Source organism: Macrotis lagotis, chromosome 4, assembly GCF_037893015.1.
Source record: "Macrotis lagotis isolate mMagLag1 chromosome 4, bilby.v1.9.chrom.fasta, whole genome shotgun sequence".
NCBI lineage: Eukaryota > Metazoa > Chordata > Mammalia > Peramelemorphia > Peramelidae > Macrotis > Macrotis lagotis.
In genome coordinates, this window is record NC_133661.1 from 259222618 (window position 1) to 259245378 (window position 22761).

Here is a 22761-nt window from a genome sequence, read left to right on the forward strand (position 1 = left end):
CCTTCAGTCTAACATAGTAAGTAAGCATTACTTCTTCAGAACTGAGAACACTTAAAAATTACCTACTTTCATTAGAAGCATAGGATTTAGAACTGGAAGGGACTCCAGTAACACACTAATCTAATTCTTTCAATTTACAAATAAATTAAAAATCTCAAAAAAATCCCACACACATTTCAACATACAAAAAAAGAACACGTTTATATAAGAAACCATAATGCTTTGTTATGTAGTTTTTTTTAGTTTTTTTTTTTTTTTTTGCAAGGCAAATGGATTAAGTGGCTTGCCCAAGGCCACACAGCTAGTAATTATTAAGTGTCTTAGGCTGCATTTGAACTCAGGTCCTCCTGACTCCTGGGCTGGTGCTCTATCCACTGTGCCACCTAGCCACCCCCTCTTATGTAGTTTTAGATTATAGCTAGATAGATAGATTGATAAAAAAAAGTAGAGAGATGGAGATAGAGAAATGGAGATAGATGATAATTCATACATACATATTTTATGAACAGATAGATGAGAGCAAATAGACAGACAGACAGAGAAAGGGTTTGTTATGTTCCTAAGTACTGTGCTAAATATTAGGATCACAGACACACAGGCACACACATAGATACAAAGATAGACAAATAAGACAGACAGACAGACAGACAGACAGACACACACACACACACACACACACACACACACACGTCAATTTCTGCCCTCAAGGAATTTATATGAATGATCCATTCACTTGCAGAAATTGTGGCAGAAACTCACGAGTCTGAGAAGGGATCAAAGAAACTTTAATAGGGTGCTAATAAAACTGCTTCATTTGGGTGTCTTGCTGTAACTTTTTTATTTTTACAATTAAATAAATGTTCAGCTGTTGTATTTTTTGCATATTTATTACTTGTCATCAATTCATTGTCCTATCTTCAGCTAGGTGGTTCAGAAGATAGAGTGCTTGCTATCCATGAAGTCAGGAGAACCTGAGTTCAAACATGACCTCAGACACTTAACTGTGTAAGAAGTCATTCAGCCCTCTTTGCCTCAATTTCCTCATCTATGCTAAAGAAGGAAATGGCAAACCACCAGGTACCTTTGCCAAGAAACCCCAAATTGGGTCATATAATGAGTTGGACACAAATAAATCCACAGACCAACATTAACCTTAATTAATAGCTTAATGAAACTCTGCTTAAATTTAGACTAATGTTTTGGGTCACTTTGCATTGTCAGCAAAATTAATAAAAGCATAGAGCATGTCTGAGAATACCTTTCTGACCCTCTTAGTCAAGCAATGAGAGATATGTTTAATTGTCAATTTTTCAAAGTTATTATTATTCACTGCTTTGATCAGAGTTTTGCAGTTGTCTAAAATAAAAAAAGTTATTGTCACTGCATAAGTTATTCTCCTAGTACTGCTTATTCTACCCTATATTCATTTATGCAAGTCTTCACACATTTCTCTTAATCTGTCATGTTCATCATTTCTTACAGAAATGGTATCAAACTCAAATAGAAATGAGGTACTCCAATCAAACATAAGGACCCCTTTGAGACATATATTGACTTAGAAAACCACATATTAGCATTATCTGTGTTCAATAGCATTTTTATTATTTTATTAAATATTCTCCAATTGCATTTTAATTCATTAGGGAATGTTATATTCTATTGCATTCATATATTGCTATTTGTTAGTCGTTCCTAGTTTATATGTAACTATTTTGTTTTTAATTCCTTGCTATTGTAAAAATCTTCTAAAATATTCTTCTGAAACTAGATTCTTTCCCCCTCTCAATTATTGCTTGGAATATCTGCCTAATATTACCATTTCTAGGTCAAAGGTGTCATATAGATTTTTGAGTAGAGTTTAAAAATGTTTCTCAGAATGGTTGAATGAATTTTCTGATCTAATTACAACCATTTCAACTATTGTTATTTTTTTGTCATCTTTGAATCAGATAACTATGAAAGAGAATCTCAGAATTTTTTAAAATGTGAATTTCTCTAATTAGTAAATTGGAGAAGTTTTTCAAATAGTTGTTGATAGCTTGCATTTCTTCATTTGTGAACTGCTATTTACTTGACTATTAGGTTCTTTAGTTACTTCTTTCTTATCATAGGTCTTATTATTTTAAGGATTCATGATTTCATTGATGACAGTGCTCTATAAAAAATGCTTAAAGATTTGAGTTTGTGTGGCCAAAACTTAAAAATTATTACATTAAGTATGAGCTTCTCTAATGAGCTTCTCAAAATTTAGTTAGGAGATTTCTCTGAAGATAGAAATATTACCTCTTCATCCTTGCATTTCTTCCTAACTCTCTATTCATGTAATGATCAACTTAGTTTAAACCCAAGTGATAGTTTCACATCTAGACTATAGCAAAACCTCTTAGGTGGTCTCCTTGTTTCCAGTCTTTTACCTCTCTAATCTGCCCTCCACATCATTGACAAAATAATCTTTGGAAAGTACAAAGATCCTGAAACTCTCTTACTCAAAACTCTCCAGTGACTCTTTTGGCTCAATCATAAAATACAAATTCATTAACTTAACATTTAAAGACCTTTACATTATTTTTCAAGATGTTTATTTTATGAGTTTATTTCATCCAGATTGGCTATTTTGTTATTGGTCAGTCATTTTCAGTTGTTTCATGAAGACATGATCCCAGTTGGGATTTTTTGGCAAAGATTTTAGAGTTGTTTGCCATTTCTTCTCCAGCTCATTTTACAGATGTGAAAACTAAGGCAGAGTTAAGTGACCTGCCTAAGTTCATACAGCTAGTAAGCATCTGGAGCCAGATTTAAACTAAAGAAGATGAGTCTTCCTGATTTCAGGCATGTTATTCAGTCATCCAGTTCCCCAAATTGACCTTTGTGGATTTTTTGATCTTGATATTTCACCTCCTATTTCTATGCTTTTGTATAAACTGTCCCCCAAGATATTAATATGCTTTCTTTCTCATTTCTGTTTAGGCTCTTTTAAACTCAGCTTGTATTATGTCCTTCTGTTAGTGTAGTGTTTATTTCTCTGTTTATTCATCACTCTTGAGCAGAAAGTATGTTGTTGAGATTGATTTGGTTTTTATTTGAGGACAATAAAGATTTTTCTTTTTTGTGTGGGTATCCATAAGCAGCAAAGCACCTTGAACATAGTTGGACTAAAATAAACATGACTTCAATTGAATTGAATCATACAATATTTGGGGTAACTAGGGGACATAGTGTCTGGAGTCAGGAAGGCTCATTTTTCTGAGTTCAAATTTGGCCCCAGATGCTTACTAGCTATGTTACCCTGGGTAAATGACTTAATCCTGTTTGCCTTAGTTTCCTCATCTATAAAATAAGCTGGGAAAGGGAGTGGGAAATCATTCCAGTTTCTTTGCCAAGAAAACCCCAATCAAGAGCTGGACAAAACTGAAAATAGTTAAACAGTACAATTTTAAACTCAGCTCATTACACTTTTGAGTTCTTCCAGAGTGTGAACTAAGTTAATTTGATGAATTGTTCTATATAACCATGGCATGACGTGCTAAGCATTTTTTTTAACCATTTCATTTTTTTCTATATAGACTGTTAGACTGATCTTTTCTGCACTTGCATCTACATGAAGAGTATTTATATAATATTCTGGACTTTGATGCAATAAGCACAATGTCATACACAAATAGGAGTGTCTGGTGGATATGACTATCTAAAGGGAATCCTTTATTTAATCTTTGTGCAGATCATTCTTCATGACAGTTGTTGACATGCATGTTGAATGTTTGTCTTCATCTTCTATACCTTGGAATAGAGTGGAAATGGAATGGAAAAATGGGTGGAAGAACAATGATCAAAAAGACCTCTGATCCAAACTATGAATGACTTAGTCATTCCCAGCAGTACAAGGATTTAAGACAATTTCAAAGAATTCATTATGAAAAATGCTATCCTCCTCCAGAGAAAGAGTTGATGGAATCTGAATACATTAAAAGTATTCTTTTCATATTCCATTTTACTTAGTTTTTGTGTTTTCTTTCACAATATGACTAATATGGAAATGTTTTACATGATTTAATATGTATAATCTATAAAAATTGTCTTCAAAAAGGGGGAGGGAAGACAGAATTTGTAAATGAAAACTTTTTAAAATGTTAAAATTGTTTGCATGTAACTGGGAAATATGTTTAAAAAGATCTAATCCATATGCTTTTATTATCATCTTTGTCAAATCTATATGAGAAACATGTCAAGGGTATCCTTGAAGAAAATATGAGAAGAGAATAAGCAGAGACCACATATTCACAGTCACACAATTGATGGAGAAGTGAAGGAAACAAAATATCCTGTTTGTATTTGCTGTTTATTGACTACTATAGTCATTTACTACTGATTCTTTTGCATCTAATCTATTCCATTAATTCACCACTCTTTTTCTTAGCCAGTACCAAACAGTTTTATTTTATAATTATTTTTGCAAGGTAATTGGGTTAACTTGCCCAGGGTAACACAGCTCAAGTGTCTGAGGTTGGATTTGAACTTGGGTCCTCCTGACTCCAGGGCTGGTACACTCTTTCCACTATACCACCTAGCTGCCCACAAACAGTTTTGATGACTTACATCTGATTTTCCTGAGGAGAATTTCTCCTCTGACATTGCTGCCACCCTAATGCAAGCCATTATCACTTTCTACCTGGACTATGGCAATTAGTTGTTCATTTATCTATCAGGACTCTCCTATCTCTAAACCATATTCAAGTGGCTACCAAAGTGATTTTGCTAAGGCTTAGGTCTGACCACGTATCTTTCCACCCCACCCCCCATTCAAAAAAACTCTAGTAGCTCTATCACCTCCAGGAACAAATACAAAATCCTTTGTTTGTCTTCGAAAGCCCTTTATAGTTTGTTCCCACATCCGAACATTTACAGCCTTTTTTATACTTTTCATTGTCCCTCCTTCTCCCTTGCATACCTTGTCAACCAATGAAACTGACCTCCTTGGGTAAGATGCTCCATCTCTAGACTCTCTGATTTCATGCTACCTGTTTTTCCATGACTGGAATTCTTTTACTCCCCATCTACCTCCTGGATTCTTTAGCTTCCCTTAAATATCAGCTAAAATCCCATATTCTACAGGAAGCCTTTCTCAATCCCCTTTAATTTTTTTGTGCATTCCCTATATTGATCATCTCCAATTTATCCTACTGTAGTTAGTTTGTACTTAGTTTGCTTGAATGTAGTCTCCTGCATTAGACTGTAGACTTTTAGAGGGCAGGAACTGTCTTTTGACTACCTTTATATCCCCAGTTGGAGAAGAAAATGCCAAATTTTTGGCAAGAGAACCCTAAATGGGATCACAAAGTATTGGATATGACTGAAATAACTAAACAACAATAAAAATAACTCTGTGCTTAGCATCATGCCTGGTAAATCCTAGATACTTAATAAATGGTATTTGGTTGACTGACTATTCTATGCTCTATATTTTATATCATTCCCCATAAAAATTGAATTAGGTTGAGTTATAAGAATTCTTAGTTACAAGAATCTGAATAGCACAGCCATATTTACCATTATACTATTGAACTTGAAATACCATCAATTTCTTTAGGGGAAGAGAACAGATTATGTAAGGAGGCTAAAAATGGAGAAATAGCTGAAGCTCAGAACTCTTCTTTCTTCATTAACAATTTCAAATTTCAAATTTGAAAATTTGCTTTCTTTTCCAGTATGGATTTATAAACCTATATTTCTGAATTCTGGCACTAGTAAGTCATATTGTTTGTTCTGGTTTTGTCTTTTTTACTTTTTCCAAGCATCTCATCATGTTGTAGTAGAAAAGAAATAGAATAAAAACCAAAAAAACCTTAAGTTTTGTTCCCTGGCTCTACCATGAACTGGATATCAGATCCTTAGTCACTTAACCTTGAGGGATCTCAGTTTCTTAAGTTGTACAGTGCAGTAGATGATCTCTAAGGTGCCTTCCAGGGACATAAAATTTTATACCACTAAGGTGATATGAAATTCTATATCAATTTTCACATTACTTGTGGGATTCTAGACAAGTAAATCTGTACCTGCTTCAGTGTTGCTTCATCTAAAGTACTTGCCTTACAGGGTTGCTTTGAGAACCAAATGAAATATCATATAGCAATATATAAATGCTAATTATTAATATTTTATTTTCCTATTAAGTCTTTAGATAGTTTTTTTGATCTGAAATGGGCAGCTGTTCACTGATTTTCTCCTATCATAGTCTAGAGATTTTCCAGTTCTAAATTTATTATGTGATTACTTTGATATATTAACTATGTTATTTATGTTATGCACATTTCACCTTTCTTCCAAGAAATAGAAGCATCCTCAGGATAGTATAATGAAAATAAAGGAAGACTGGAAGTCAAGAGATTGTCATTGGCTAATTGTCCTCAGTCAAATCACTCTTTTTTTCTGAGTTTAAGGTTCTTTATACATTTTCACTTCCTAAGAAATTGTACCAAATAGTCCTGAATGTCCCTTTCGTATCTAACATTTACATGGTTCTACAGTGCAAAGCATCATGTAAACTTAGTGTTACTTTTTAAGACTGTGTTATATACTTTAGAAATCTTTAAGAAAAATCAAAGAAAAAATAATTTTGTTATGTTTTTAGTGGGAGAGGAAACATTGTGTTAGTACTTCTAATAGTAATGATTCTTACTGCCCTCACCAAAATATCACACAATATTGACTTAAGTATTAATCTTAGTCTTTCTTACAACTCACTCAAGCTAAACACACCAAGGTAGCCTGTGTAAGTGCTAATGAGTTGAGAATTACAAGACAGTATCAGGAAATTCTTATTTCTAACAGTCTGTCACTGAGTTATTTGTTCAGCAAGTTAAATCTGTCCATGTAGAAATGGTGTCAGTCAATATTTTAATTTCTTCCCCAATAAATGGGAAAAGGAAGTGAACACCAGGTCATCAGACCCAAGCAAAAGCATCCCACAGCTAAGAATCAGAGTGGGAAGGATATAACCTAGTGTCTTAAGCTGCACAGAAACAGATTCTGAAGTTGCTATTAAAGAATAATTCATTCTCAAATATCAATTCAATTTTTTTCTTAAAATTAGTAATCCAAAATATGTCAAAAGACAAATTAGACATATAAATGGTGACAGTACCATTAATGAGATTACAAAGTTTATGATTCCTCAAAGGAGACTCAAGTTACTCTAATAATATAGGGAAAATACTTTTATTTATTATGTCTTCAAGAAAAAATTCACTTGATATATTCTCAAAAATTTCTTTTGACAACATCTGCATATTATACCCATGCATTAATAATTGATTTCTACAAAAGCCAAATAATCAAGCCAAATGCATTGTTTTAAACCTCAAATCCTTAGTGTCCCACCTGGCCTCCTTTAAGAGTTGAACTGAGAATTGAAAACAGCTAATTAAAATGAGGGAGCACTACTTTTAGCTTCAAGTAGGGAGTCTTTATCAAATATTATCATTTGAGTTTCTAGTCTTTAATCATTTTTTTAACCAATTGCCTTAGGTTCTTAAAATGGAGAACCTGGACTTCGCTTAAAGTTAAAATTATTTATGTTAGGGAATATTTTATTATTGTTTTATTGTTTATTATTTTAAAATGTTAAGCATCTGTGATTTTATTGGTATGGGCTCCCACTTTAGACAAATGTCAAAACCCTCTTGCCAGTCATTTAAGAGCTGCTGTAACTCAGCCAGTTTCTTGAAACCCTAGCTAGGTGGTACAGTGGATAGTGTTGGGTCTGGAGTCAGGAGGATGGGAAACTCATTTGCCTTCAATACTTAGTAGGTGGGTGACCTTGCACAAGTTATTTAATCCTATTTGCCTTAGTTTCCTCCTTTATAAAATGAACTAGAGAGGGAAATTGAAAACCACTCCAGTATCTTTGCCAAGAAAACCCCAAAAGGAATCGAAGAGCTGGACACAACCAAAAAGCATATACAATTCATCTCTGTGACTGTCCTTTGCAGCTTGGTAGAGTCAGCTGGAGTTTGTGGTGTGCTGGCTAACCTTAAAAGGAAGGGTTAATCTTCATGTAACAATAAGGTAGGACTTTCAAGGCAGATGATACACATGATATGCATCAAATTTGGGGTTATTGGGTTCAGCTAAACCATACTATTCAATGTGTGAGTAATAATAAGAATATCAAATATTACTTCTATGCTTTTGTTCATGACTTCCCCTCTATCTGAAATCCTCTTCTCTATTCCTGGAATGATATCCCCCATCTCCACTTGTAGAAATCTTATTCATCCTATAAAACTAGTTCAAAGCTTCTTTGAAGCTTTCCATGATCCCTTTAACTGGATCTGAACATTATCTTTTTTGTGAATGAACAATCTCTTCAATGTTGTAGTTAATGTGTGAGAGTCTTACTTTCTCTACTAGACTAGGAGTTCCTTCAGGGCAGGTATTATGTTTTGTTCATTTTTATATTTCCTTTAGGGCTTAGCATAGTATTTTTTACATTGAAAGTGAACTTACTATCTTTTCCCCAAATCTTCCCCTCTTCCTGATTGTTGAATGTTTCAGCTTTTTCACAATCATCCAGACTTGAAACGTTGGTGTAATCTTAGATTTCTTTATCTCCCACACTCCCCATATCTGAACAACTGGGAAATTCTATGGATTACACCTTTACAAGATCTCTGGTATATGCCTACTTATCACCTCTGACACTGCTTCTATTCAGGTATAGGCTTTACTCAGACTGCTACAGTGGCCTCCCTTCAGCTTTCAGATTATCTTTTTTTCAGCACAGATCACCGAACTCCAGAGGCTTCCTATCATCTTCAGAATTAAATTCTATTATTTTGACAGATACTTTGCTAAAGTAGCATTTCTGTGGCTTATCAATTTAGTAACCAGATGAAGAAAATATTTCAAGTTAGTCTGGAAAGGCCTATTCTTGATGAGACCTTGATGGCTCTCTCTAATCAGTTTCCTTTTCCAGAGATTCACATCACTTCTGTGATCCTTTCTAGAACTTTCCCAAGAATTGAAGTGGCCCGTGGTTTGGACTACTATTTCTCCTTTTTTTTTTTTTAAATGGGACATCATTTGCCTTTCTATGTTCCTTTGGTGCCTCTCCTTTCCACAAACTACAAAAATATCATGCTGTAATCAGGAAATATCCAGTAGTTTTTTTTTAACTACTTTAGCAGACAATTCATTTGGACCCAGTGATTTGAGTTGTTGAAGATACTGACCATCATTTCCCAAAATTTTCTGCCAAGGCTATAATACTGGGTTTGTAGTTTCTAAGTGAAATATATGGACAGATAGATAGATAGACAGATAGATAATAGATAGAAATTTAGACAAATTAATGAAAAAGTTGATTTATCTCATAATTTTTGTTATAGTTATTTTTACTTTTCTCTATAGTTATTTTTTTGGTCAATTTTGAGTAAAGGGAGAAAATCTCTATCTTTCCCCCAAAATATTTTCCATAAAACTCATAATTATGACATTATATTTCTTTGCTTAATACATATTTGATATATACTATATTGCTCACAACATAGAAATTTATTTTTAATTTATAAGTAATCAAATTTAAAAGGAAGATTTAGTTGTTCCTCTAGCATTAACTAAAAACTATTTCAATCTATACCATATTTATTAATTCACAACAATCCTTTGTCCTAGGTTTTCCTTCTGTTTACTAAGCATTTTTCACTTGAAGACTCAATTAGGGTGAAAAGGATAGAACAATCATTCAATTCAAAAATTAATTTGGAGATCAAGCAACTGACTTAGGTCTCTGCCAGCATTTCAAGGCTATTCAGTCTTTGTCACATGATCCCAAGAAACTGAGTAACAACAATTTAGCTGCCTTAATCCTCCTTAAAGTGAGTGCAGAGAAACTCATGAGCTTCTTAGAACATTCTTAGAGCCCAAAAAGTCCATTTTGGGAGAGCACCAGCTAAAGTTCTTGTTGCATTTCTCTCACTACATAGTGAATAAACACTAAACCATATCTTTAGGAAGGGCTAATCAACACCAGTATAAATGTACTGCCTTACTATTTTTTTAAACAATCTTTTAACTTTTTTTCTTTTAATTTTGGCATGTATTTTGTTAATTTGGGGCCTGGTTATTTGAGGAGGTAAGAAGAAGACAAAACTATGAAATGTTTATTCTGAATAAATCCTGGTGGGGTGGGTAACATGGTCAAAGCCCACTCTAACATGAAGACTGGCTAATAAGAGCTCACATCTCAGGGTCTAGCCTTCTCCTCTGTCCCTTTTAATGTATTCAAATTCACTGGCACCCAGAAAAATTTAATCAAAACCAGAAGAGAGATTTCTAGAAAGTAAACTAATTCCTTTTAGTAACTGGACTTTTTTGGGAGGTCTTAAAATTCTCCCCTTGATTTGGAAGAATAAAGAAATATGAAATAAAATAAAAAGTAAATACTTAAGTACCAACAAATTTCCCTATGGTGTTGTAAAAAGAGCATTGGACTCTAAGTCAGGAAATCCTGATTTAGTTAATTTCCCACTAATTAGTAGTTTGATCTGAGCAATTCACTTAACCAAGGGCCTCAGTTTCCTCCCAACTATACATAGTCAAGCAAAACAAATTTTCATATTGTTTACACTTACAGCTCCCATTTTAAATATTTGGTTTGAGCATTCACACTTCAGAAATCAGCTAATGTTAAAAATCAATGTTTGATTTATTGCTTTATTGATCATTTAGACTTAAGAAAACGATGGAAATAATGTTAATAATGCTGATTAAACTGAAAAGTATCTCAAATATTTTTTCCAGAAATTTGATTTTTAAATATTTAATCTCATATCACTGTTTATATCTTGCTTTTACTTTGATTTACCTATCTGTGTATAGATTGTAGACTCTTGTAGAATAAACACTCCTTAAGGACAGGGACTGACTCAGATTTACTTTATAGTCTAACTTAGTGCTTCATATGGTAGAGGTTGTTTATTGGATAATTAAGTTACTGAATCTAATGTGGAGGTAAATTACCTCTAAGTTGCCTTCTTACTCTAAAATTTCTTACTTTTTTTCAAGTCTAACAATTGTTAGATCTTTAAAACTTTTATAAACAAACCCTAATCATCAAAATGTTTAGCGCTTTGTCATGAGTCATTTACTGTTTTAGATAAAATTGCAAACAAGTCAAGCAAAATTTGTTTTTGATATCTGCAGCTTCTTTTATAACCTTTCCCTGATTTATTACCATCTTTTCCTTTTTTCACCTCCCTCCATCAAGGGTGCAATGCACAAACTCTAAGAAGTGGCATTTAAAAAGATTGGACTTGATCTCAGAAAAAGTCCCTAAAACTTATTCATATTGAAGAATTAATGCCTGACCTCTCCTCTCCTATAAGTATGTATAGTTTTGTGTACATAAAGCCTTAGTATAAAACAATAAAATTCTTGTTGCAGAAATTCAGAGATGGGTTAGTTGAGGGGTGAAGGTATTTTTTCTGGGTGGGGGAAAAATGAATTTGAAACCATACTAAATTGACTGTTGTGGTCTTTTTTTTTTTACTATAAATTAATTAAAGAATGTAATTAGTAGGGAATCTTCAGAAATTTCATCTCTAAAATGGGGCTAAGAATAATGAAAATATTTTTAAATGGAATATAATGTAGAATCTAACATTAGAAGAGCCTTAGAAATGACCTTGTCTAATTTACAAATTGATACAATAATCCATACCTTAAAGTGTCTTGTGGGAGTACCATGTTGCAAACTATCCAATTCTATTTATAACAGAGGTGATGAACTAGACTTGAGCACTGGTCTCTTGCTAAAGAGCATATGCTTACACTTTTGGACCTGGGTGGCAATGCTAAAAATGGAGCGAGATTGAGGCTGAAAGAGTTGTTCCTTAAGCAATACTCTAGGAAGAATGAGGAGAAGTGGTTTCCATTCTCTCTGGGTCCTGCCTGATTTGAATCACAGATTTTTCTAGGACTATTACAATACAGATTGGGAGATTCATCTTTTTTTCCTTGCCTCCTAGCACAATGACAAATATGAGCATGTGACAAAGAGTATGTATATTTTTACATATATATATGTAATATATAATATATATAATTATATATATTTACTGAAATAAGACCTCAAGTCTCTGGTTTCTCCTTTGTGTGTATATTTCTTTTCTTTTAAAAATTTTAGTTTTTCATTTAAATTTAATTTAGTTTAAAAGAAAAACAAAACCATAACAAGTACACATAGCCAAACAAAACAAATTTTCATATTGTTCACATTTATAGATATTTATAACTTTTTCCTGAATCATATTTCTGATAGGAGGAAGATTATTATCACTCAGCAAAATCTTTCTTTTTTTAAGCAAAATCTCTTTCAAGCCAATATCCCTAAAGAAATCAAGAAAGATTATATATATTACATTACATATAATCAAATATATACACACACACAAATACACACAATGTTTATTTCTTGGAGCCCAAGTCTCTAAGCAGAAGTCCTGAGAGATGAATGTTTCCAGTCTTGACTGTTACCATATGAGTTAAAGGGACCTGGAGTTCCCATAACAGGTGCTGGTTGCCCAGCAAGAGATGATTTGAATAAAAAGTTCTCAAGGGATAAAAAGACTAATTCTAGAAGTATTCGGAAGGTGAAAGGACTAAAAAGAATGAAACCATTTTCTGACTGGTCAGGAGTTTCAGACTTGTGAATTGCTCAATCAACATAGGTTAGATATGAACATGAAATATCTGTTTATCAGTCCATCAAAATGTTTAATTACTGGGAAAATATACTAGGTATAATGGGTTATTATTTTATGCTTTTAATTATTTTTAATTAATTTTGAGTGTTTTGTGTATTAAGTATTTCTTTTTTATGGTTGCTGCTGTCCAGTTGTTTCAGCTGTGCCTAACTTTTTGTGACCTCATTTGCGGTTTTCTTGGCAAAGATACTGTAGCTATCTTTTCTTGGCAAAGATACTGTAGCTATCTCCCATTTCTTTCATTTCACCTATAAGGAACTGAATTAAGTTACTTGCCCAGGGTCACATAGCTAGGAAAAGGTCTTTTGCCAGGTTTGAACTCAGGAAAATGAGTTTTCCTAGTTCCAAGTCCACTGTTTCATCCACTGTGCCACCTAATTACCTTCGTTTTTGGGGAAGAGGAAATAAATAGCAGTTGTATACCTGATACTGAGTTTGTACATTAAGCAACATTTTTAAAAAGGACTCTGTGGACATCATGATTTTGTTGTAGAAGTTTTTCCACAGAATTTTGGAGAGGGGGATATAATGAACTGTAGACATTGTGACAAAAACATAATTGCCCTCTGTGTTGTCAAGCCATCTGAATTGAAGTTTACTTCTAGACAAAGAGCCCCAATTTCTAGGAGAGGACTTTCTAATCTGTAGACAATAAATTTATGAACAGTTTTTTAAGTTTTTATTTTTTTATTTAAAGATTTTATTTGTTTTGAGTTTTACAATTTTCCCCCTAATCTTACTTCCCTCCCCCCCACCCCCCACTGAAGGCAATTTGCCAGTCTTTACATTGTTTCCATGTTGTACCTTGATCCAAATTGGGTGTGATGAGAGAGAAATCATATCCTTAAGGAAGAAATATAAAGTATAAGAGATAGCAAGATCAGACAATAAGATATCAGTTTTTTTTCCTAAATTAAAGGTAATAGTCCTTGGTCTTTGTTCAAACTCCACAGTCCTTTCTCTGGATACAGATGGTATTCTCCATTGTGGACAGTCTCAAATTGTCCCTGATTGTTGCACTGATGGAATGAACTAGTCCATCAAGGTTGAACATCACCCCTATGTTGCTGTTAGGGTGTACAATTTTTTTCTGGTTCTGCTCATCTCACTCAGCATCAGCTCATGCAAATCCCTTCAGGCCTCCCTGAATTCCCATCCCTCCTGGTTTCTAATAGAACAATAGTGTTCCATGGCATACATATACCACAGTTTGCTAAGTCATTCCCCAATTGAAGGACATTTACTTGATTTCCAGTTCTTTGCCACCATTAACAGGGCTGCTATGAATATTTTTGTACACATGAGGTTTTTACCTTTTTTCATCATCTCTTCAGGGTATAGACTCAGTAGTGGTATTGCTGGGTCAAAGGGTATGCACATTTTTGTTGCCCTTTGGGCATAATTATGAACAGTTTTAATGCTGGAAAAGTTATTTTTTTTATATTGAACCAAAATATTATTCCCAATGACTTTCATCTACTGCTCCTAGTTTTCATCTAACATGAGGATACAAAGAATGACAAAGTTACTTCATCTTCTTAACTTCTCAGAAAGCTTGAAAACTTGGAGAAATTTTGCACTATCTGCTAATCACCTCTCTGACATTACCACCAGATAAGATGTCTACCATTTCTTTTTGAAGAAATTACATTTTTTCCATAATTATCTATGCACTAAATTTTCAGAAATAGGTAGGTGGCTCAGTGAATAAAGTGCTGGTCTAGAGTAAGGAAGACCTCAGTTCAAACCTGACCTCAGACACTTAGAACTTATGTGACTCTGGATGCTTAGCTTTACCTCCATTTCTTCATCTGTAAAATGAGCTGGAGAAGGAAATGACAAACCAGTATATTTGCCAAGAAAATCTTATGGAAAGAACAGGGTCCATAGCATCACAAAAAGTTGGACACAACTGAACAACTACTTTGTTCCTCATTATTTCTAGTTTGTCATTTGAAACTCACTGGGCATGTCATTATTAGTTGTAATACTCTCAGCTCCCTCCATAGTAGATCATCTGAATAAGAAACTCAATTCTCCCCTTTGTTTTGGTAATAGTAACTAGGTTGGTTTCTGTTTTTGTTTTTGTTTTCTGTGTAGTCTATCAGTCATGTCCTACTCTTTGTGACCCCATTTGTGTTTTCTTGGTAAAGATACTGGAATGATTTGCCATTTCCTTCAACAGCTGATTTTATAGATGAGGAACCTAAGGCAAACAGGATTAAGTGATTTGCCCAGGATCATATAGCTAGTAAGTGTCTGAGGATAGATTTAAACCCAGGTTTTCCCAATCCCAAGACTGACCCTATCCACTATGCCACCTAATTGCTGGATAATCAAGTCTACCAGAGTTAAATTTTGAGGGCTGTCCTTTTGTTTGGTTGGTTTATTTAGTACTTGATTTGTTTTTAGATTTCTGAATTAACTAACTAGGAAGCTTTGAAGGCAGTACTTTATGAAACATCATAAAATATGAGCTATCATTTATTATTTTTACCTTTGGAATTATTTTAATTCATCCAAAAATAGTTCGTTAAAAGCATACCATTGGCACTGTACTAGGAAGTAGCAGATACTTAGATAAATAAAGTTGGACCTTGACTTAAACAAAGCTTGACATCTATCTAAAAGGGGAAATATGATACATATAAATATTTAATGCAAAAAATAAAAGTATCACTATCAACAGAACAAATTAGTACAATGTGATATATTTATTAATTATTTTGAACAATGTTTCAGATTGTAATAGTTTTTATTTCTTCATTAAAGTGTTCATATCCTTTGAATAACAGAAAATGGTTTTCAATCTAGCAATATTAAACTAGATGTTAAAGAACTGAAGTTGGAGTCAGGAAGAGCTGAGTTCAAATGCTCCCTTAGACATTTACTAGATATTTTACTCTAGGTCATATCATTTACCTTTTCTTGACCTCAATTAATTTATCTGTAAAATAGGATTACCATAGCATCTTCTTCACAGGATTTTTGTAAGAATCAAATGAGATAAAATCACTTTTGTAAAATTTAAAGCATTTTATGTAAAGAGGATCTAAAATTTTTGCTCTTATTAGAATGGCTTACTTTCCATCAATTTTAATGTCAGACTTTTATCAGAAATGTTCAAGGAAAAATTTATTTTTGTTGTTTTTCTTATTCCCCAAATATATCTTTTCTTCTAATTCTAGCAACATTGATTTAACTTGTGCAGAAATTATAAATTTTAATCTAATTGAAATGTCTTATTTTGTCTTTTATAATCTCCTCTATTCCATTTATGTCTTAAAATTCTTCTTGTATCCCCAGTCTTAAAAGATATAACTTTACATTTTCCTCTAATTCTATTTTTGATAGTATAAGTTTTTCTGTTTAAATCAATAATCCATTTGGAAGTTACTGTAATATATATATAATGCAGAATACTTATATAAACCTTTTTTCCACAGAAGTACTATTCCATTTCCCAAGCAATTCCTGTCAAATAGAATCTTTTTTCCAAAACTTGATGTAATTAAGATTATCAAATTTTTGACTCCTGCATATGCTTTGTGGTCTTGATTATCTAAGGTATCACACTGATTTACTTTTTTATTTTTGATTGAGATCAGTTAATTTTTTTATAACTACTAACTTTATAGCATATTTTAAGAGTAAAAATTTCAAGCCCCATTCCTACTTTTTCCCATTTTTTCCCTTTATATTTTTGTTATTATATTCCAAAATGTGAATTTTGTTATTATTTTTTGACTACTGAATATTTCCTTGAGAATCTGACAGGCATAGTACTCAATACCTCTGGTAATTTGGGTACATCATTTTTCCTATGTAGGTGTTGTTCATGATAAAAACAATAAGTCTATCTTCAATTATTTGGTCTTCTTTTGTTTTTGTGAAAATTATTTTGCAGTTGTACTTGAGTCTTGTCTGTATCTTGTTAAACCATAGATGTCAAATGTCTTCTGTTGTTATTTTAAATAGAATTGATCAGTTTTTTAGCTTTGTTAGAAATTGGTTAGAAATACTGTTAATTTAATGTACCCTTTCTCACTAAGGGACTCCAGCTCTGAGCTCACTTTGGCCAGGTTCAATCCTAGCATAACCTATCTACCCAAGAGAAGAGTTAGCCCCCCCCCCTCCCCGCCACTATCTTTAGTTCTTCACTCCAAAGTATAATTGTGGTCAATCACTTAAGCATAGCTTAGGTTGGTTGGCTCATGGCTAGAGTCTCCTTAAATAGGATCAATGATACCTGTTCTAGGAAAACATTCACTGTACGAAACAGTAGATATCAGATATGGGACATCTATTTATTTGCTATAAAAAGAAATGCTTAACATACATACACAACAAAAACAACTCATAAGAGGTTATCCACAAGTATTTAAAATACAAAACAATAATAATTCCCATTCTACTTTCCCATGAGATTGATACTTAAAACATTTAAACCTACTACACTTTGTTGAACAGGCATTTTATCTTTACTTCAGCTCCACATTGTCCTAAAAATTCACTCAAGAGTGATATCTTTGGACAAGCCAGGAAATGTCTCATCCTCCCACCCGTGATGATCTTCTCCTCTGAGTATTCTGGTAGCTTTGAGGAGCACTCCTACAAGTAGCCAACATTAACTAAAGACACCACAAACTCATAAAATTCTAAGGTAACCACAGGGCTCAAAAAATTCATCTCTCAGATTCATGGTCTGGTTTTCTGTGTACAAGGAAGGAAACCCAAAACAGAAGGAGCTGCTAGCTCCTTGAGAGCCAGTCTCAGGTTCATTTGAAGCAATTGTGTGCTTGCTGCAATCTAAGAAGAAAATAAGAGTGGAAGCTGAATCTCCCTTTAAAAACTATGTATTAAGCAGCACTTGATGTTCAATAGTCATTCTTCTTTGATATAACACCTCCTTCTTTCCCCATTATTGGCAAGGTGAGGAAATATGACAGCCAAGAAGTCTCTGCTCTATCTCTTTGGAAGTGGCCAGGACACAAGCTCAGTTTGACATGGAAAGTGCCCTAGCTAGAACATGTATTGCCAGTCAGAGAGCAAGTCTTTGTCCAAGCATATTCCTTAGGAAAGTCTCAGTTACATAATAATTTTAGGAAAGACTTTATAGGGGGCAGCTATAGTGGATAAAGTGGATAAAGCACCGGCCCTGGAGTCAGGAGCACCTGGGTTCAAATCCTGTCTCAGACACTTAATAATTACCTAGCTGTGTGCCCTTGGGCAAGCCACTTAACCCCGTTTGCCTTGCAAAAAAAACAACAACAAAGAAAACCTTTATAGTTGAAGCTAGGCAAGTGGATGGAGTAGACAAAGGAGACACATGATAGATATAGAAGAAAAGAGGGTGAAGACAAGAATCTTGGAGAATTTTAAAAAGTGAGTAAGAGAAAGATGAACTATTGCCAAAACAGAGAATAGAGTTATAGAACTAGAAGTATGTGGTGCTTCAGAAGCCAAGGTGGGAGAAAATGTCAAATTGTGTCAAATGCTACAAAGAGGCCAAAGAGGGCAAGGTCTAAGAAATCTGTGGTTACTCTGAGATAAGAGGCAGATTTCAAAGGATGGGGAAAAATATGGATAGTAAGGTGAAGAACTCAGATAAAGCTTATATTTTCAACAAATTTGGAGGTGAAACATGTGTTGAAATCACTATTAGAGTCAAGGGAAGGTTTTTAAGTACCAGGAAGACCCCAACATATATAGAAGAAAATTGGTGGAACAAGAGACAAAATCATTACAAATGCAAACCACTCTGGATAAAATAGGAATAGATCACTGTAGTGACTCCTTTAATTTCAAAAATTAAGAATCATTCTTTGATTTGAGTTAAAAGATGTCATCAAGAAATGATCACCTTTTAATGTAGTTTTACCTGAAAAGTTATAAAACTTAGACAACTTTAATTAAAGAAAAAAGCTGTGTCCTTCATGCCATTTTCCTTCTAGAAGGCAGAAATAAACAACAAAAAAGTACATGTCCTTTTCCCAACATAAGCAGACACACAATTTTATCTAGTCAAGTGGTAGCTCTGGCATGGTGCCCAATATTTAGTCCACAGATTCAGGCTAGGATGATTAAAAAGCCACCAAAGTAATTAACAACTTGAGGTGGGTGGGAGGTGGTGAGGAAAAGCAGAGGATTGAATCTTGGTGCTAAAAACACAGCTAAATTCTGAGCAATTCTCTATAATAATTATTCCAAGGAGGAGTCAGGGTTTTTTTTTAACTTTTCTGCTTTCTATTTTCAATTAAAATAATTTTCATCACTCTGGAAAACAAGACTTAGTCGATAGCTTCTGCTGAACTTTGTATATTCCTCATTTCTTTACTGCAGAACTTTTTTAACTCTTGTGAAATTTCACTCCATTTTCTGAATAATCTGGGTGGTGGGTCAATAGGGAACTACTCAGATTAAGGGAAGGAGTGAAGGTTTTAGGAATATTGATGTTAAGAATCAGGTTACATGGTTCTAGGTTCACCTCTGCCTATGACTAACAGTGGGAACTTGGGCAAATTACTTAAATTCTGAGTCTCAGTTTTCTTTCTCTGTAAATTGAATGATTGTCCAAGATTATCTCTGAAGTTCTCTCCAACTTTATATTTCCAAATTTGATACTGACACAGACCAAAATCAAATTAGAGAACAAAGAATTCTTGCTTTTAAGACCACATACCTAACTTACCTTTAAGTGTGAATACACTGAAACTGGCGCCAAATGGTCCTAGATCCTATTCCAAAGGTGGGTGGTTCACAGATGTGTTTCTAGCTTCAGTCACAAGGGGGCTGCATTTCCAAAAATAGTATTATGGCAGGTAACTAATAAAGCCCCAAGGAAAGTGAGGAACATTTGACAAGTAGGTATTAAATACCTATACACAATAGCAATAGTAATCAAGGGTAAATGAATCATAATGTAGAGTGGAATAAACCATAAATATGGCAGAAAGATTAATCGCAGTAATAGTCAGACCTAACATTTAGCTCTTACTAAAGAGCTGGGAAGTAAGTGCTATTTTTAGTTCTATTTTAAAGCTAGGGAAACTTAGGCAAACACAGGCCAAGTGACTTATTCATTGTCACACAGCCAGTAAGTATCTGAGGCTGGGTTTGACTGGGTTTTCCTAGCTCCAGGTCCAGTGCTTTATCTACTGGGCCATCTGGTTCAGTTGTAAAACTAGCCAACAGATTATGTAATCAATCATAAGACTAACTGCTTCCATTCTTTGTGGAGCTATTAATTGCTGCTAATTTACTAAATTTTTACTGACACATCAAAAACAACTAATCTATAGATCAGATTACACCAGTTAGTTGTGTTCATTTTTCCACTATCCCGTGGCAGAAAAAAAAAAAGAAGGGAGTTAGGATGAGATAGATGATCAGCCCAAATGGTCCATGATAAAATGGGTAATACTAGACTATTAAGAAAAGTTGAGTTCAAATCCTACCCATGTTTCATCAGTAAAATCACTTAAATATCTCTAAATCTTAGTTTCTGTATCTGTGAAATAAAAGCCATACATATCTATAGGACATCCTTTATAAGTTCTTTGAAGAATCAAATGAAATAATTCATGTAAAATATTTTTAAAAACATCAAGATGCTACATAAATGTCAGTTATTGCATTTACATACCCAGAAATTGGGGCAGAGGATGGGAAGCAAGAGGAAGATTTCCCGTCTTTAGATTGATCCTTGTCATGAAGAATGAGAAGTAGTGGAAAGGTTTTGATCTGGATCATTTGGAGCATGTGACTTTAGGATGGAGCCTTGGCCATATAACAAATTAACAATGTTTTTGTGAAATGATGTTGGTGGGGCAACTCTATGTGGGAACTCCTTTCCAAAATAAGATAGTGATGCCTTTCTTCCTGACATTTAGGTTGAGTAATCAATTACATGGTTCAGGCTTCCAGTTCCCCATGCATCCCATCCTGTACGATGGGATGTCTTCCAAAGTGCTTTTGGCTCATCTACCAAATCAACCCCCAAATCTGGCTCAGTTATCACTTGAGTAACAAATCAGACAGCTATTTGCTTAGTGACTTGAGAGGTATTTTCCCATCTTGTTGGTCAGTCCCTAAAATAACTTTGATATTCAGTTTTTGATCAGTAGAAAGAAACATTTTAAGACCAAAGCCCACTGTACTCAGGATGCATTTCCCATATTTCTCTGACATATCACTGATTGCTGAGAAACAATGGAGACAATCCTCTAAACACTGAACCTCTCAAATAAAATGGAAAGACTCAGGCAGAAGAATGAACTGGAAAACAAAAAAAAGAGTAAGAACCTCCAGGGGAAGATAGCAGATGGTCTACCAGGTGGACTTTGACAATCCATAGAACTGTCCAAACTGACTGGTGGACCGGGCAATTTTTAGCAACCCCAACAGTGTGAGCCAAAGTGCACCAGCCACATGGAAGATTGCCAGTCCTCCTAGTTCCTAGTGACATTTCAACCAGAGAAATGGAACAGGAAGGAATAGAAGGATAGGTGGGGTGGCAGGATTTGTGAGGGAAATGGAAGAAAGTAGGGGGTAAGGGTGGAAATACTTGTGGCACAGTTATTAGCAGGTCATAACATGTTTAAGTAGGTAAATCAGTAAGGTGGCCTAACCTTTGGCCCAGGAAAATACAATAACACTTTCGTCTGAGAAAGATTTGATTTAGTTCAATAACTAATTAAATCTAGTGGTATAAAGCTAATCAAGTGCCATTCACCAGATTGCAGAAACTTTGAGAGTCCTTTATTCCCCCCCCCCTTCCTTTCTAAACACCCAAATCCTGGGCACCTTGTAATTCATATATCTAATTAAAAAAGGTCCATAAGTATTTCAGTAACCTAGGACAATCCATCATATTCCTGACCTATTAAAAGAAAGCAGGCTTATAACAACACTTTACCTCTTACATCCATCTGTGTGGTTCCCCTTCAGGACAAAAGACAATTGTTTGTTTTTTTACCTCTCTGCTGACCAAACTGTCCTTTAGCATAGTTGCTGCTAAACTTCACTTAAGGTATTTCTAATCTCATGACGGCTACTGAAAAGGGTTGAAGGACACAAATTAAGTCTCAGAGCTGAACAGCTAAGAAAGAATGGAAGGTCAGTCAGTTGACTCTTCCCACAATTCCCTGAACAATGCAATTATTCATGAAGGAAATTTCAAATTATTTTCATTAGACTTCTGTTTTACCAATCTAACCAAAGTGATTAATTAGGGATTAAAATATTTACTCTGCACATGCTGGCCTGGCACAGCACTGGAATATTTAAGCATTGTGCTAAAAGGGTCAGCTGTTTCCAAGATTGTTTGGAATTTGTTTCCTATTTTCTATGGAAAAAGGCCATTGACATTCATGTATAGACCATCCTTTTGGTCTCAATGGGGACAAAGTTTGAAAAGGTAGCTGGGGTTCTATAGGTCCCACCCTTTGCCCCACATTTATTCTACATAAAATAGAAAAACTTCATGTCAACATGAAGCAAAATTCTGTTGCATTTGATATGATAGAATTTTCAGTTCAGCTAATACAAAATTGCATAAACACAAACATATAAAATAATCTACAACTACTCTAGTGATAGTCCAGCATTCCTCAATATGATAAAGTTAAGGGGAGAGGGAATTAGCATTATTTTAGGAATACTTCAAGGAAACAACAAGTATCAATGACTAATTTTGTAGGAGGGAAGGGTCATGTATTTGTGAAGAGTGGTGGAGAAACTAATTTCAAGTAGGTAGAGATGCTAGTAGTAGAAGTTGTGAAAAGTTCATGATCATTAAGGACTCTACCAAGGGACTAGCATTTTTTACTATACTAAATACTATAGATATATTATGCTTAATAAATTAATCAACTTTCAGAAAGCTTCTTAATAAAATAGAAGAAAAAGAAGAAAAGAGAAGAAATGATTTAGTTCAATTACTTCTGAATGTCACTCTTAGTGGATAAAAACCTGGAGATCTTCCTGGTTGGACTTGCTT